At 36.7% G+C, this 13920-nt stretch overlaps 1 protein-coding gene and 3 long non-coding RNA genes across 4 annotated transcripts in view; 3 read left to right on the forward strand and 1 right to left on the reverse strand.

The window, feature by feature from the left end:
• LOC110068320 (E3 ubiquitin-protein ligase TRIM71-like) overlaps positions 1–13920 on the forward strand; it is a 120439-nt gene that overhangs the window by 44009 nt on the left and 62510 nt on the right. The window lies entirely within an intron of this gene.
• On the reverse strand, positions 1679–3102 carry LOC149106871 (uncharacterized). The gene is made up of 2 exons (XR_016209713.1): positions 2948–3102; positions 1679–2223 (listed from the first exon to the last, which is right to left on the reverse strand). It is a non-coding gene; the product is annotated as an uncharacterized LOC149106871 (long non-coding RNA).
• On the forward strand, positions 3290–5296 carry LOC149106872 (uncharacterized). The gene is made up of 2 exons (XR_016209714.1): positions 3290–3348; positions 3667–5296. It is a non-coding gene; the product is annotated as an uncharacterized LOC149106872 (long non-coding RNA).
• On the forward strand, positions 7877–9652 carry LOC149106873 (uncharacterized). The gene is made up of 2 exons (XR_016209907.1): positions 7877–8828; positions 8871–9652. It is a non-coding gene; the product is annotated as an uncharacterized LOC149106873 (long non-coding RNA).

A 13920-nucleotide genomic window follows, 5' to 3' on the forward strand; every position in this document is an offset into this window, starting at 1 on the left:
AGACATCACCTAAACAAATGCAAAATTAGGAAAACAAAAAACTTACACTTTTAGTGTGTACATGTAAGCTTTTAAGACTCTCTCAATATCAAAATTAATCAATAATTTAGCCAAGCCAAAAACATGAATCTGTGGACAAACAAACCTTTTCGCAAAAAAAAGCACTCTCTTGCCGCCCTGCATGTACATGTATTCCTGTCTTTCTTCTTTCTCGAAGTATCAAGCACTGTTTATAACCAAAATGGCAGGTAAAGACTGAACAACTCCAGGACTTCTCAGAGGAGTTTTTCGATAGGCGTTAAAGTAAATCCCAGTCTTCTCTAAAAGGACATGGTCACAGATGCCATGTTTGTTCACAAGTGAGGTTCAGGTTGAGAGCGTGTGCTAGGCCGCATGTACATGCACAAGATATAAGTTCTATCAAAAGTGTCATCACTTTAAAAATTTACCAGAAGCAATCAAATCTCTGAAAGCAACAACTAATAACTCGAGGAAAATTGATCCAAGTAATTGGTTGACATTACTTATTATTGATTGGGGCCACTCCTCATGGCAAAACATGCCATCACTCACAAAGTAGACCAGAATTAAGATCTCACAGTCAAATCACAAAAAAATCACATCTACTCAATATTAAAATGAAAATTTCAAGGTACATGTAACTAGCTTGCAGTAATTAGCAAATTATTGATTGTGGTCAGTCACCATGTACATGCTTCAAGATTACATAATTTACATACACGTAATTTTGGCAAAAAGTGTCCCACTCACAGTGTGCACGTGAAAGATCTCAAAACAAATCACAAGAAATGACAACCACTGAATATGAAAAAGAAAATTGATTGTAGTAATCAGCCAGTGACTTATTGTGGTCACTCATCATGGTATACATGCTTCAAGATCTTGCAAAAGTGCTGTCACTCACAAAGTACACCAAAATCAAGATCTCACAACCAAATTCCTTTTTTTTTTGTTCTTTCAAACAATTCTTTTTTTCTTGTTTCCCATATGAGCAGTTACAGTTTCTCAGATTTGACAGTCATATAACAGTTTAGTCATTATTGTTAACAATGTAGGAAATCCATTTTTTGGGTCTTAGAAACAGTTGTTAATGATAAAAGTTGTTGTTCCAGTCTGTTATGAGCAGACTTATGTTGAATTTAGTGGTTGGTTTCAATGACAGATGTTGTGAGCAGGCTAATATTATAAGAGTCTGTGCTTTGATCTGTTAACAAGAGGCATTCACTACTAACATCACAGCAAGCTGGCAAAAAGCACCGGTTCCTTTGGTTTTAAAACCAAACAAATATATGTATCAAATTCACAATAACTGTGAATAATAATTATTATTGGATGAGGTTGAGCAAAATATCATGATTTGTCAGTGGTAGGCAGATCAATTATTTCCCAAAGCTGAAGGCTGAGGCAAATAATTGATCTGTGACCACCCAGTTTGGTTTCACATTTAAATCACTCTCTGACAGCTCAGGGAAGCGATCTGCCATTTAAATTATTTCACCTGAGAGCTTGGTTTCAATTACGCATGAGAGGAAAATTCAATATTATTTACAGCAAACACATTTACACAGCACTACGCATGAGCAGATCATTATTTGTAGGCAGTTATTTACAGGTCACTTGGTGGGCTCTCAGCCAATGAAAAGGAAGACAAAATGCATCGAATGATAAAAAGATTTATTTTTCAGTTGTCAACAATAACATTTCAGAACACCTAGAGGCCTTTGCACATTTGCTTGGATGCCATCTTGCAAACTAGAGCACAAGCTTCAAGATCTCGCGAACAACAACTACCGAACCAGGACTTGGAACATTTCATTATTAATTATGTACATGAATCAACTGCATTATCCACTTACCCATTCATTCATGTCCTAGTGGGTTATTCTGTAACTGGTTAAATTTTCTCTGTTTCTTGAAAATGTTACAAGCAAAAGCAAATAAAGAACCCTCATTGGACCACATAAAAACGCCTTGGTGGTAAATCACACTGATTCCGCAAATCTTTCCCAACTTAATTGTTTCATCTGCCTCAGTTTCTTGTAAAGAATGAAATACTTCAGCTACATGTAGTTTTCTGTGTTTTCATCCTTCTCTTATTACTTCGTCCTCTTGTCTTTCATTATTTTTTCTTCTTCTTGCCAGGTAATTTCTTCTTCCTGAACCTTTGTTGTGCTTAGCCATATTTTTTGGAAATATATCAACCTGCCACATAAATGTAGTGCATTCATCTAATCAAAAATTTGGTGAATTTGAACTACACTGAATGCTTGTCTATCCCCCACTGAAGATCAAAACTAACATGTGCATGGGGAGAAGTCCCTAACACTAGGCCCTTCAACCATTTCCCAGAGCCCCTTTGTGTGAATATCATTTTTGCCAAGAAATCTACATCCATAATATAGAAGAATAAAAATAATTAAAGTAAAATTAACGATAGAAACAATAGGGCGAATACAGGTTGAGTGACACCTAACGTCGCAACCAAAATGCAAGGATTCGACTGTTCATGGCAGGCTTGATTCAAGCTTGGATTTCATGTGTTATAGCCTGCAATTAGTCAATACATGAACATGTGTACAACACATTCTCGCACGACAACAAAGTGCGATTCCATTCATTCGAATGTCCCAATTTTGTTCTTCGAGTGTTCGGACCCAATCGTTCGATTAAGTTCGATTGATTTCGATAAAGTTCGTTTAATCGAACGTTCGATTTGGTACGTGATTAGTTACGTCTGGAGCAAAGCCATGCATCTAAGAGAAAGCTTCTTTTATGAATAAACATTTGGCGCATCCAAACAAGAAGACGCCAAGCATTGCCCGCGTATGTCTCAATGTAAAATACCTGAAAATACGCTTGAAAAAGTTACGAGGGCTGTACACAAAAAAAATGGAGTTTAAGCAGATAAAATAAACAGATACCGTACCGTTAAAAATCCTGGGCTAAGAACTATATCCAATGTGGCGATCGATGCAATCCTCTTGCTTCGTTTTGGCGGTCGTAACTTTTTGCGCAAACGGATTTTCCGGTCGATTTTCCGCTGACCCACCGGTGCAATACTCAGATGCGAGCATTTTGGTCAGCTGTGATTGCATGAAAGATCATGTGAGTGACCACGTGACTTGTTTCCATTTCAAAATTGCTGTGTAAAACGGAGGTTTCGTTCCAGTCGTTTAAAACCAGTGCAACAGTTCATTTGTTTGTTTTTTTACCTTTTACTGGACGAAAACTTAAGGGACCGAACCGAATCATATGACTCGTGGGTGTAGCGACCATGATTTGTCTTTCTGATAGACTTCAACTTGGTAATGTCTCAAGGAAATGGAGGTAAGCCGACCATCTTCTGTCTTGGTGTGTCTTTCATTCGAAAAGATGCATGCACATGTAAATACATGTAACATATCTGTAACCACATCAGCTGTTTTATCGAATAAGATGATTGCCTATGAAACATAGATCTGAATTTTGAATTGTTCTTTGTCCAGTCTACATAATTAGGTACTGTTTTATATACATGTATGATCAGTTATATGGCAGTTACATGTTTGCAACTGTGTATGCCATTTTTGTGCAGCCGTAAATTACTCATCCATTGTGATCATTTTACTATCTTGACATGGCATAAACTGATCGATCTCTTCGTAGGGAAATTAAAGTGCGAGCTGTGGAAGTTGAATCAAACAGTTTGTTTTTCTTCAAGTGGAAAGGCAACTTTATAGATTTAACATGGTAACAAAACATACATGGAGGCAAAAATATTAAACCCTGCAATAACTAAACAATGCAGTAAATAATTTTGTTTTTATTTTCAGCTTTGAGAAACAGGAGATGGAGAGTGGTGCTACCCTGTCAGGGCCAAAGTCTCTGTGAGTCTGGTAGGGGTCTTTCAACTGCCTTCCGGTTACAAAGTTATTGCTGCAATTCTGCAATCGTTGGTAAATTTTTAAAGGAGGAAATAACTAAATTTAGGGTTAGAAAGGAAGCTATATGCAGCTACTACAGTCATGTCACATCAGTGAAAGTACAGTTGTTTCTTGTTGGAAATGAATGAACCTTACAACTTGATGGGATAATTTTTGTTAACTTGTAAATAATAATATTATCGATCATATATTACATACATGTCCACTGCGGCTACAAAGTTTATTTCAAGGAGAACATGGTATGCATTAATTATATCTTTCATGATGGAATACTGTAGTTTTTGTAAAACTTTACCTCATATTGCACATGACCTTGACTTGTGACAGCTTGGGTTCCCTATAACTTACTGCAAGTGGTTTTCGTTTTTTAAGCTTCATCTTGCCAGGGCAGGAAAAAAAAATGAAATCTAGCTGCCCAGTGGGCCATTTTATTTTAGTTTTCAATTGGCTGCACTAAAATATTACTAATGCCCAATGGGCACGTAGGGTTCATGCCCTATCAACTACATCATTTACTAGTTGCTGTCTATATTCAGTGATAGACTATAACAAAATGAGTTTACTGGCACTATGAAACTAGGTGAAAGAAACTACCAACAGTGACACAATTGTTGTGTCAGATACAAAGTATGCTTGGATTTTAAATTAATCCATGCTTTTAACTCACTGTTTTGCTCATCTTGCAGTCTTAAGTTTTGAAATAGGCTTTGATTGGAAATTATCATTCACAAGATTATATGTACTGAGGCTAATTTCACTTGCCCACCTGACCAGACCTCCAAACTTCCATTTTCACTTGCCCAAGAGCAAAATTTACTTGCCCCAGGCAATGGGATGTGGGTTTTTCCCTGCCCTGCTTGCTAAGACTACAAGTATTCCCTCTTTGGCTTAGGGCCTCTTCATATGAGCCCGGTCAACCAGCCTGGCTCATTTTCTGAGATCTCACCTGGCCACTCTTTCCTTCGTAAAAATTTTGATGTGTTCATATATGTATGAGAAGCCAGGCTGGCCGGGTTACTGAGATCTCAGTTTTTGCGTCCAAGATCTCAGTGACCGGGATGAAAATTTTCCCATATGAATGCTCCAGCCCGGGTAACCAGGACGAAACTTTTTAGGCAAAATAGCTTCGCTTTTGCAACACAGCACTTGGCCAGTTACCGGGCTCATATGAAGAGGCTCTTAGTCTATGTATCATGCATGACACAAAAGAAAATCAACATTTTTTTTTCTCGCTGTTTTCATTTGCATCACACACAATAGACTAAGCGAAAGAGGCCGGGACTACTCATAGTCTGAGTATCTGTAGGCCCAATAAGATGGTACAGCTTTAATTGCTACATGCACTTGTACATGTACATAAAACAAGTCCATGACTCAAAATCAACCCTACAACTTGCTTGCAACTGTAACATGGACCACATAAATGATGCAGAGTTTAGTTGCAGCCTCAGACATTGCTCAGTGATGAAAGATGAACAAAACCTTTGCACAACATGATCATCACCTACTAAATTTACAAAAGTCACACAATAAGTTGCACCCTCTAAATTGGCCAAAGGGTTCCCTTGATTAGAAGTGATTGATGCATGTACTGCATGTACATTTACAATGTATATAGTTCCCATGTACAGACCAGGGTTGTCATTAATTTTTTGGTCACCTGTAGCCTTATTCTCCACACCCATAGCAAATTTGTTACTTTGTGGGTGATTTCTCTAAACAACAGGGAATTTCACTGGCAGCATCAAGGGAAAATCAAGCATACTCAGCCATAACAGGTGTTACGGCTTACAACCCTTAATGACAGCCCTGCAGACATAGCATACCAGTACAAGTAAATAACCTGTATTTAGCCTTAAAATGAGTGATATAGAAGATGTTTTATACTAAGTAATGGACCCTTAGCCTCAAGTTCTCAATTGGTATTGATACATGCATGTTCCTTTGACTCCTTTACATTGTTTGCAATTCTTCTTAACAAAGAAAATATGCACCACTGATGATGACCGTACACTCAAAAATGTTTTGGTTTTTAAAACTTTAGTAACTTTTAGCCTTTTATACATGTACAGTAGACAAAAAAAAATATTATCACAGACTCAACTGTTATTACAGCTTTTCATATACAGATACAGTAAGTCTAGAGCTACATACATTGATTATACAAGTAAAGAAAGAAGTAGAGCCAAGCACCCCCATCAAGCTTGAGTTTGCCCTACACTGACTTCTAGCATGTCATGTGTTGTTCACAGCTAGAGCAAAGGTACATGTAAGTTTAAGTTTTTTTTTGGCACTATTGTTATGCTGTTTTGACACTATTTTTACTGTATTTTCATACTGTTTTCATACTATTTTGTGCTATTTTTATGCTGTTTTATACTATATTACTGTAAGCCATTTCTGGACTATTTTAAAGCTATTTTCATATATTTATATTGTATTTGACATATTTTTTCATATATGATCCACTTTAATTTTTAAACTGTTTAAAGTACTATTGAAATATATTTTGAGACAGAGGATTTCAATAGTGTTTTAAACAGGTTTTAACACCTTTAAAATCAGTCGAAAAATATGTTAAAAATATAATTTTGCACCTATTTTAAACCTATTTTGTACAAAATACTTTTAAAATTGTCATTTAAACTAGTTCAAAAATAGTCTTGCGGATTAAAAGCTGTTTTTAAAACGATTTGTGTCCTGTTTTTATTCTGAATGCTGTATTCCTCGAGAGATTTGTAAAGTAGTTACAGACTATTTTAATTATATTTTTAAACTTGGCAAAGGATTTCGAGTTTTGGAATTTTAACTATATTTTTAAAAGCTTTCCAAAATACATTTCAAATTTTGTTTCAATAGTGTTTTAAACAGGTTTAAACACTATTAAAAGCAGTCGAAAACTACGTTAAAAATACACTTTTCGCCCTGTTTTTAATCTATTTCGTAAAATAGGTTAAAAACAGTTTTTAAAAATAGTATTTAAATACATTTAAAATAGTGTTTGGTTTGGTAAGGGGTACTTCTATAAAAATCGAGTACATACCTTAAACCCTGAATTTTCCTCTCTTCCTGTTCGTTGAAGCCATTATTTCTTCAGTTCTGGTGCGCTTGGTATCTTGTGATACTGTTGTGATAAGTCACATTTCTCTAGCGGCTCTTGTCGAACGCATCCCCATACGAATTACACAAAGGAACCGCGCACTTGCGACCGTTTGAGCCTAACAAAAAGGTTATCTTCTGAGTTTTATTTCATGTAATATTTATAAGGTGCTGGAAAGATACTGACCTTTCTTGGACTCTTCTTTTAACGATAGCATTTCATATCAAGCGACCAGCGTAATGAAATCAGCGCACAGATGATAGGTTACTTTCCGCGAATGACGTCATAATTTTAAATATTCAAAATGGCGTCGAGACTTATTAAACGGGTATCTACAGGTCGTGTCTACAACGACTTTCCTCTATTCTGTTTGGCTGTATTATTGATATATATATATATATATATAATTTTGCTTATGGTCTGACATGACAGGGCGCTCAATGAAAGCTCAATGAAGTGAAAGCTCAAAGGTGCCTACCAAAGTGGAAGGCCTTCAGATAACAAGCTTTCCCTTAATATGACAAAAACTGAGTTTACGCTTATTGCATCAAGGCAGAAGTTATCACAATTTATGGAAAGTCCCTCTCTTATTATAAACAAGAACGCAGTGGAATAAGTAACCTCCGCTAAATCCCTTGGAGTTTATGTCGATCGAAATATAAACTGGGAGTGCCATATTGAAAAGCACCTTCACTGACCGATTTCAAGTCTAAATTAAGTCGCCACAGTAAAATATCTTAATTTTAAGCAAATTTAAGACACGGCTTCCGGACCGGTCCGTCGGGCCGGGCCGGGCTTATTCAACGCCAGAACTGTCTTATGATACTTTTTTTTATTACATTGGGTGGTTATGTCATTATATTTAGTACTTATGTTATTGGATTCGGTGATTAACTCATTATACTCGGTGCTTATTCCATTTATATACTCGGTGCTTATGTCTTTATTTGCGGTGCTGTCTTCATTGTATTCGGTGCTTATTCCATTACATTCGGTGCTTCCCTCGTTATATTCGGTGCTTTCTTCGTTATATTAGGTGCTTTTTTCATTATATTCGGTGCTGTCTTTATTATATTCGGTGCTTTCTTCGTTATATTAGGTGCTTTTTTCATTATATTCGGTGCTGTCTTTATTATATTCGGTGCTTTCTTCGTTATATTCGGTTCTAACTTTGTTTGGTGTTTTCTTCATTATTACGGGTGCTAACACTATTATATTCGGTGCTCTTTTCCTTATATTCGGTGCAAAGGCCATTATATTCGGTACTTCCTTGTTCGGTGATTACTTCATTATATTCGGTGCTTTCTTCGATATGATCGTCACCAGTCTTCGCAAGGGGCCGTACAATTTGAAGGTAGTCTAGGGAAAGCCGGGAAAAACGGGTGTCACGAAAACTCAGACCCCGAAACCTCAGACCCCTAAAACTCAGACCCCTCGAAATTAAAAACTCAATTGTTATCACCTGAATTGCTCTATGGCCACAATGGGGCGAGATGTTTATCTTCTCCGGTTTATGTTGTCGCGTCGATCAAACGGTGAAAAACAAATATTTAACTTCTCAGGTTTATCGCTGTCGCGTCGGTCAAACAGTGAAGAACTAACAAGGTTTAGAACAGCAGCCGACACTGTTTTTCAAAACAGACCTTTTTTATGCAATTGTATGTAGCAAAAAAAATGTGTTGTTCTCTGAAACATACTCATTTGATCGCAATCTGCTTTTTGACTTTATGTGCGTTGCGTGACTGTCGGCACGTAAAAAGTCAACACGTAAAAAGCACGTGAAGGTCGGACCGAGTGAACCGCCACGACTGGTCTCAAAATGTGAGTGAACGAAAATTGAAAACTGGCGCGAAGGCCCCGCCACAAGGCAGATTTAATAATTAACTAATCCAGGCGGTGTGAAAAGAAAAGAAAAGAAAAGAAAAGAAAAGAAAAGAAATAGAAGTGTTTGGTTTGAAACTTACTGTTTCCTGTAAGAAATATTCACTATTCCCGTTATAAGTTGGAACGCAAACATGGCTATCTCTATGTACTCTTTTTTTCTTTTTTCTTTTTTTTTCCTAAATTTTGTTAATTTCTGCGGGTTACGTGCCGACAGTCACGCAATCTGGCCGAAGACTGGTGACGATCATATCGAAGAAAGCACCGAATATAATGAAGTAATCACCGAACAAGGAAGTACCGAATGTAATGGCCTTTGCACCGAATATAAGGAAAAGAGCACCGAATATAATAGTGTTAGCACCCGTAATAATGAAGAAAACACCAAACAAAGTTAGAACCGAATATAACGAAGAAAGCACCGAATATAATAAAGACAGCACCGAATATAATGAAAAAAGCACCTAATATAACGAAGAAAGCACCGAATATAATAAAGACAGCACCGAATATAATGAAAAAAGCACCTAATATAACGAAGAAAGCACCGAATATAACGAGGGAAGCACCGAATGTAATGGAATAAGCACCGAATATAATGAAGACAGCACCGCAAATAAAGACATAAGCACCGAGTATAATGAGTTAATCACCGAATATAATAACATAAGTACTAAATATAATGACATAACCACCCAATATAATAAAAAAAAAGTATCATAAGACAGTTCTGGCGTTCCATACGGGCTCGTCTATGGCAAGCCGTTTGTAGCAAAATTAAATCCTTGCAATATATGTTTAATCCTTTAAATAACGGTTTTATTTAAAGATAGAAAAAGGCATTCAATCCAATGGTAAATAAAATTTTGGTTCAATTCAATCTTTTAATTTTCACGATTCAATCCAATACCTGGAATATTGATTCAATCCAATACCTAAAATATTGATTCAATCCAATACCTCAAATATTGATTCAATCCAATACCTGGAATATTGATTCAATCCAATACCTAAAATATTGATTCAATCCAATACCTGGAATATTGATTCAATCCAATACCTCGAATATTGATTCAATCCAATACCTGAAATATTGATTCAATCCAATACCTCAAATATTGATGCAATCTTCCTGGGCCGAGCACGGCCAACAGGAACGAGAGTAACTGAGCACTAGAGAGCACTGAAAACATCTAGATTTAGAAGTTGAGTTTCCTAAGTTTCTTGCAGACGTCTTGGATAAAACGGAAATAATTTTTGAGAATTTTGACTCAGAAGTTGCAGAAGCGCACGCCGAAGTTCTTGATCAAACCATTAGTCTGCTTAGGTAAATGAGACATTGCTACAACCTAGACACAAGGGACACGGAAAATTTAGATTCCATTACTGCCGCTTTTGTAGATGTAAGTTAACCAATTTTTATGTGATAAACATATTTGTTTATTAAAAGCTGTGTGTGCTAGCTTTTTGTGGCAAATAACATAAACTGTGGCAAATTTTGCTACCACATTGGTCTTTGGTATTGTGCATATTTCTGCTGTCCAATCATTACTGGCACACTAAACTTTGAACTGTAAACAAAATTTTTGCTGTGCCGTGTGCACAGTCAAACATGTTTCTCACAAAAACTGCTTGTGTAAACCTGGCTTTAAGTTATTTTTGAAATAAGAACCTTTACATTTTACAAGACAGCAATCATTGAACATTGGGATGTGTTTTTAAGTTTTTCAATGTTGTTGTCTCATGTTTTGCATTATTTAACCCACATGTGGTACTTCTTTCCTAAAAACGATGTTTTTCTTGATATTCTATGACAAGCATGGCACCAATTTGTTGTGAATATTATCGGGTACCCAGGGCTCAAGGCTAACACTACTGCCAACTAGCCACACATTTAAGTTTTGAATAGTAGATTTTGCACTTTCACTAGCCATTGTGACAATCATGATGGAATGGAGTACTGGTCTACTGGATGAAAACAAAATTGAGAATTATCCTGACAAAGTAAAACTGAAGAGAATAGAAACTAATGAAAACAGGGAAACTATGAGTGGATTTCATGGAAATAATTGCCTTAATAAGCATATGATAAATATTTAACTATTAAAGGGAGATAAAAGAAAATGGCAACACTGATAAAAGTACATCAGAGATTGAACATAAGCATATTAAAGAAAAGCAGGATTTGTGTTTGTGGGAGTAAAATTTTCTTAGTGATTATTATTAACATTTTTGATGCAAGAAGAAATGTTCAAGATTGACCACTCTTATAAAAAAGTCAGTGAAACTGTGTATGAAAAAGGCTGGCTGGTGCAAAGTTAGTTTTGGCTAGTGACATGAGTCCTGTTAGTAGCCATTACGCCAGTGCACCAAGAGGTTAGTCTTGTGTCCTGGGTACTTTTGAAAATAAGATAACAAATTAACCTTGCAACATTTTAACATCTGTTTTGATAAGCACCTGAAAAATCTACAAGGCAGAGTAGTGCACATGGCAGTTATCAAATGCCCTGATTTCTCTTCAGTTTAGTTGTGTTGCTAGAAGTTAGGCATTCTGTAATTCAAGCAGCTTCTGAGTTTTGTATATCAATGAAAAGGAAGATGAGAAAATAATTTACTCGATACAGGGTGAGGTTTTCTGTTGTGAACTGAGTTGCAAAAATACTTTAAGGGCCATAATCTCCTTTACCCAGCCCACACACATGTAGTATTACGCAATTGTCAGTTGCCCAAGTTTAACTGTCACTAGTTCTAGAGCCTCTTGGAAGATGTCTACTCCCATTTGACTTGATTATCTTAAGGGATCTAGCCTTTCCAATACAAATGACTGCACTGAATCATGTTGTACCAGGTCAATTTCTTCAACTACAACATTGTTATCACCGCCCAATGGAGTTGGACCATCAGGATCATCACCATAGTATTCAAAATCATATGACTTTCCATTTGAAAGGGGGTTTTCAGGCTGCATCATATGATTAAGCCACATTTGGTATGGCAACCAGTTTTTTTTCTGTTCTTACATTTTGGTGGTTGAAAGCTTCAGTGAACTGGCAAAGAGCTTGGTTTATCCTTGGTTGAAAAACTAAGTGTAAGGTGGAAAGATGCACTGAATTATCAGTGTCCAGGATGCCTGACAATTCCATACTACAAAAAGTGTAAAAGTACAAGTGGGAAGCACAACGGAAACATCCCTCCACAATCTTTCAATTCGTTGGTTGTGTTGATGGTCCTGCAGTGAAGCTGCCCCTCTCCTCTCTTCTAACCTGCTCCGTTGTACCGCACACACCAACGTTTTCAACACCATGATCTACCCGTACTCTCGAAGGCCAAAATTCTCCGTCTCTCTTAACGGCATCCAGAAACAATTCAAGACCTGTTGCTGCTTTATTGTTGGCACTACATTGCAAAAACATCATTCTCCGAGAAAATCCGTCTATACAGCCGAATTAGTATTTTCCAACGGATCAGAGAGTGATGTCCATCTAGATGCCAAAGCGAATTTACGCACCCCATCTCAAGACAGTGTTTTGGGGATCTAATTTTGCTAACCTTTCTCTTATTCTTCTCCGTTGAACCCGTAACCCAATGGACTTAAAGAAACCTGCAATGAAATTATATCCATACTCTTGAATGATTTCGGTTCCTTATCAGGTAAGCTGTTGAAACCCCTCATATCTTCTCAGCCATACTCAGTCAATCTTCTGTGAATTGCCCATCTCCAAACTCCAATCATCTTTGTTATCGTTGTCCAGATGAATCCTAGTCCTCAAAGTTCCTCGAGCACCTCAACAGGAATTTTAAGAAATGGTCTTCCATGGCTCCAACTTCTGAGTCAAAATTCTCAAAAATTATTTCCGTTTTATCCAAGATGTCTGCAAGAAACTTAGGAAACTCAACTTCTAAATCTAGTTCTCCTTCGTCCGCCATGTTTTCAGTGCTCTCTAGTGCTCAGTTACTCTCGTTCCTGTTGGCCGTGCTCGGCCCAGGAAGATTACATCAATATTTGAGGTATTGGATTGAATCAATATTTGAGGTATTGGATTGAATCAATATTTCAGGTATTGGATTGCATCAATATTCGAGGTATTAGATTGAATCAATATTCCAGGTATTGGATTGAATCAATATTTTAGGTACTGGATTGAATCAATATTTGAGGTATTGGATTGAATCAATATTTCAGGTATTGGATTGCATCAATATTCGAGGTATTGGATTGAATCAATATTCCAGGTATTGGATTGAATCAATATTTTAGGTACTGGATTGAATCAATATTTGAGGTATTGGATTGAATCAATATTTGAGGTATTGGATTGAATCAATATTTGAGGTATTGGATTGAATCAATACTTCAGGTATTGGATTGCATCAATATTCGAGGTATTGGATTGAATCAATATTCCAGGTATTGGATTGAATCAATATTTTAGGTACTGGATTGAATCAATATTTGAGGTATTGGATTGAATCAATATTTTAGGTATTGGATTGAATCAATATTCCAGGTATTGGATTGAATCGTGAAAATTAAAAGATTGAATTGAACCAAAATTTTATTTACCATTGGATTGAATGCCTTTTTCTATCTTTAAATAAAACCGTTATTTAAAGGATTAAACATATATTGCAAGGATTTAATTCTGCTACAAACGGCTTGCCATACTCGTCCCGTCCCGTCTCGTCTCGTCTCGTCTCGTCTCGTCTCGTCTCGTCTCGTCTCGTCTCGTCTCGTCTCGTCTCTTGTCTTATCTAAGGTTTACTTAGGAAAGCTACACAGTTTATAAGTTTCTTAACTATGTCAGTGGACTAGACAACTAAAATAAAACAAAATCCCTAGTGGCAGGCGATGCCAAAGACCCTGTAACTATATGAGTGAACCAAAAGTTCACGAAGCGCGCTACGGCGTTTGATTATCTAACCCAGGCTACGCAGACTAAAAGACACTACGGGCTCTGAGAACGAGAATTGTCAAAACTTCCGCTTTTCATAGAA

This window comes from Orbicella faveolata, unplaced genomic scaffold (assembly GCF_042242905.1).
Source record: "Orbicella faveolata isolate gen_17 unplaced genomic scaffold, um_ofav_v1 contig_3, whole genome shotgun sequence".
Lineage (NCBI taxonomy): Eukaryota > Metazoa > Cnidaria > Anthozoa > Scleractinia > Merulinidae > Orbicella > Orbicella faveolata.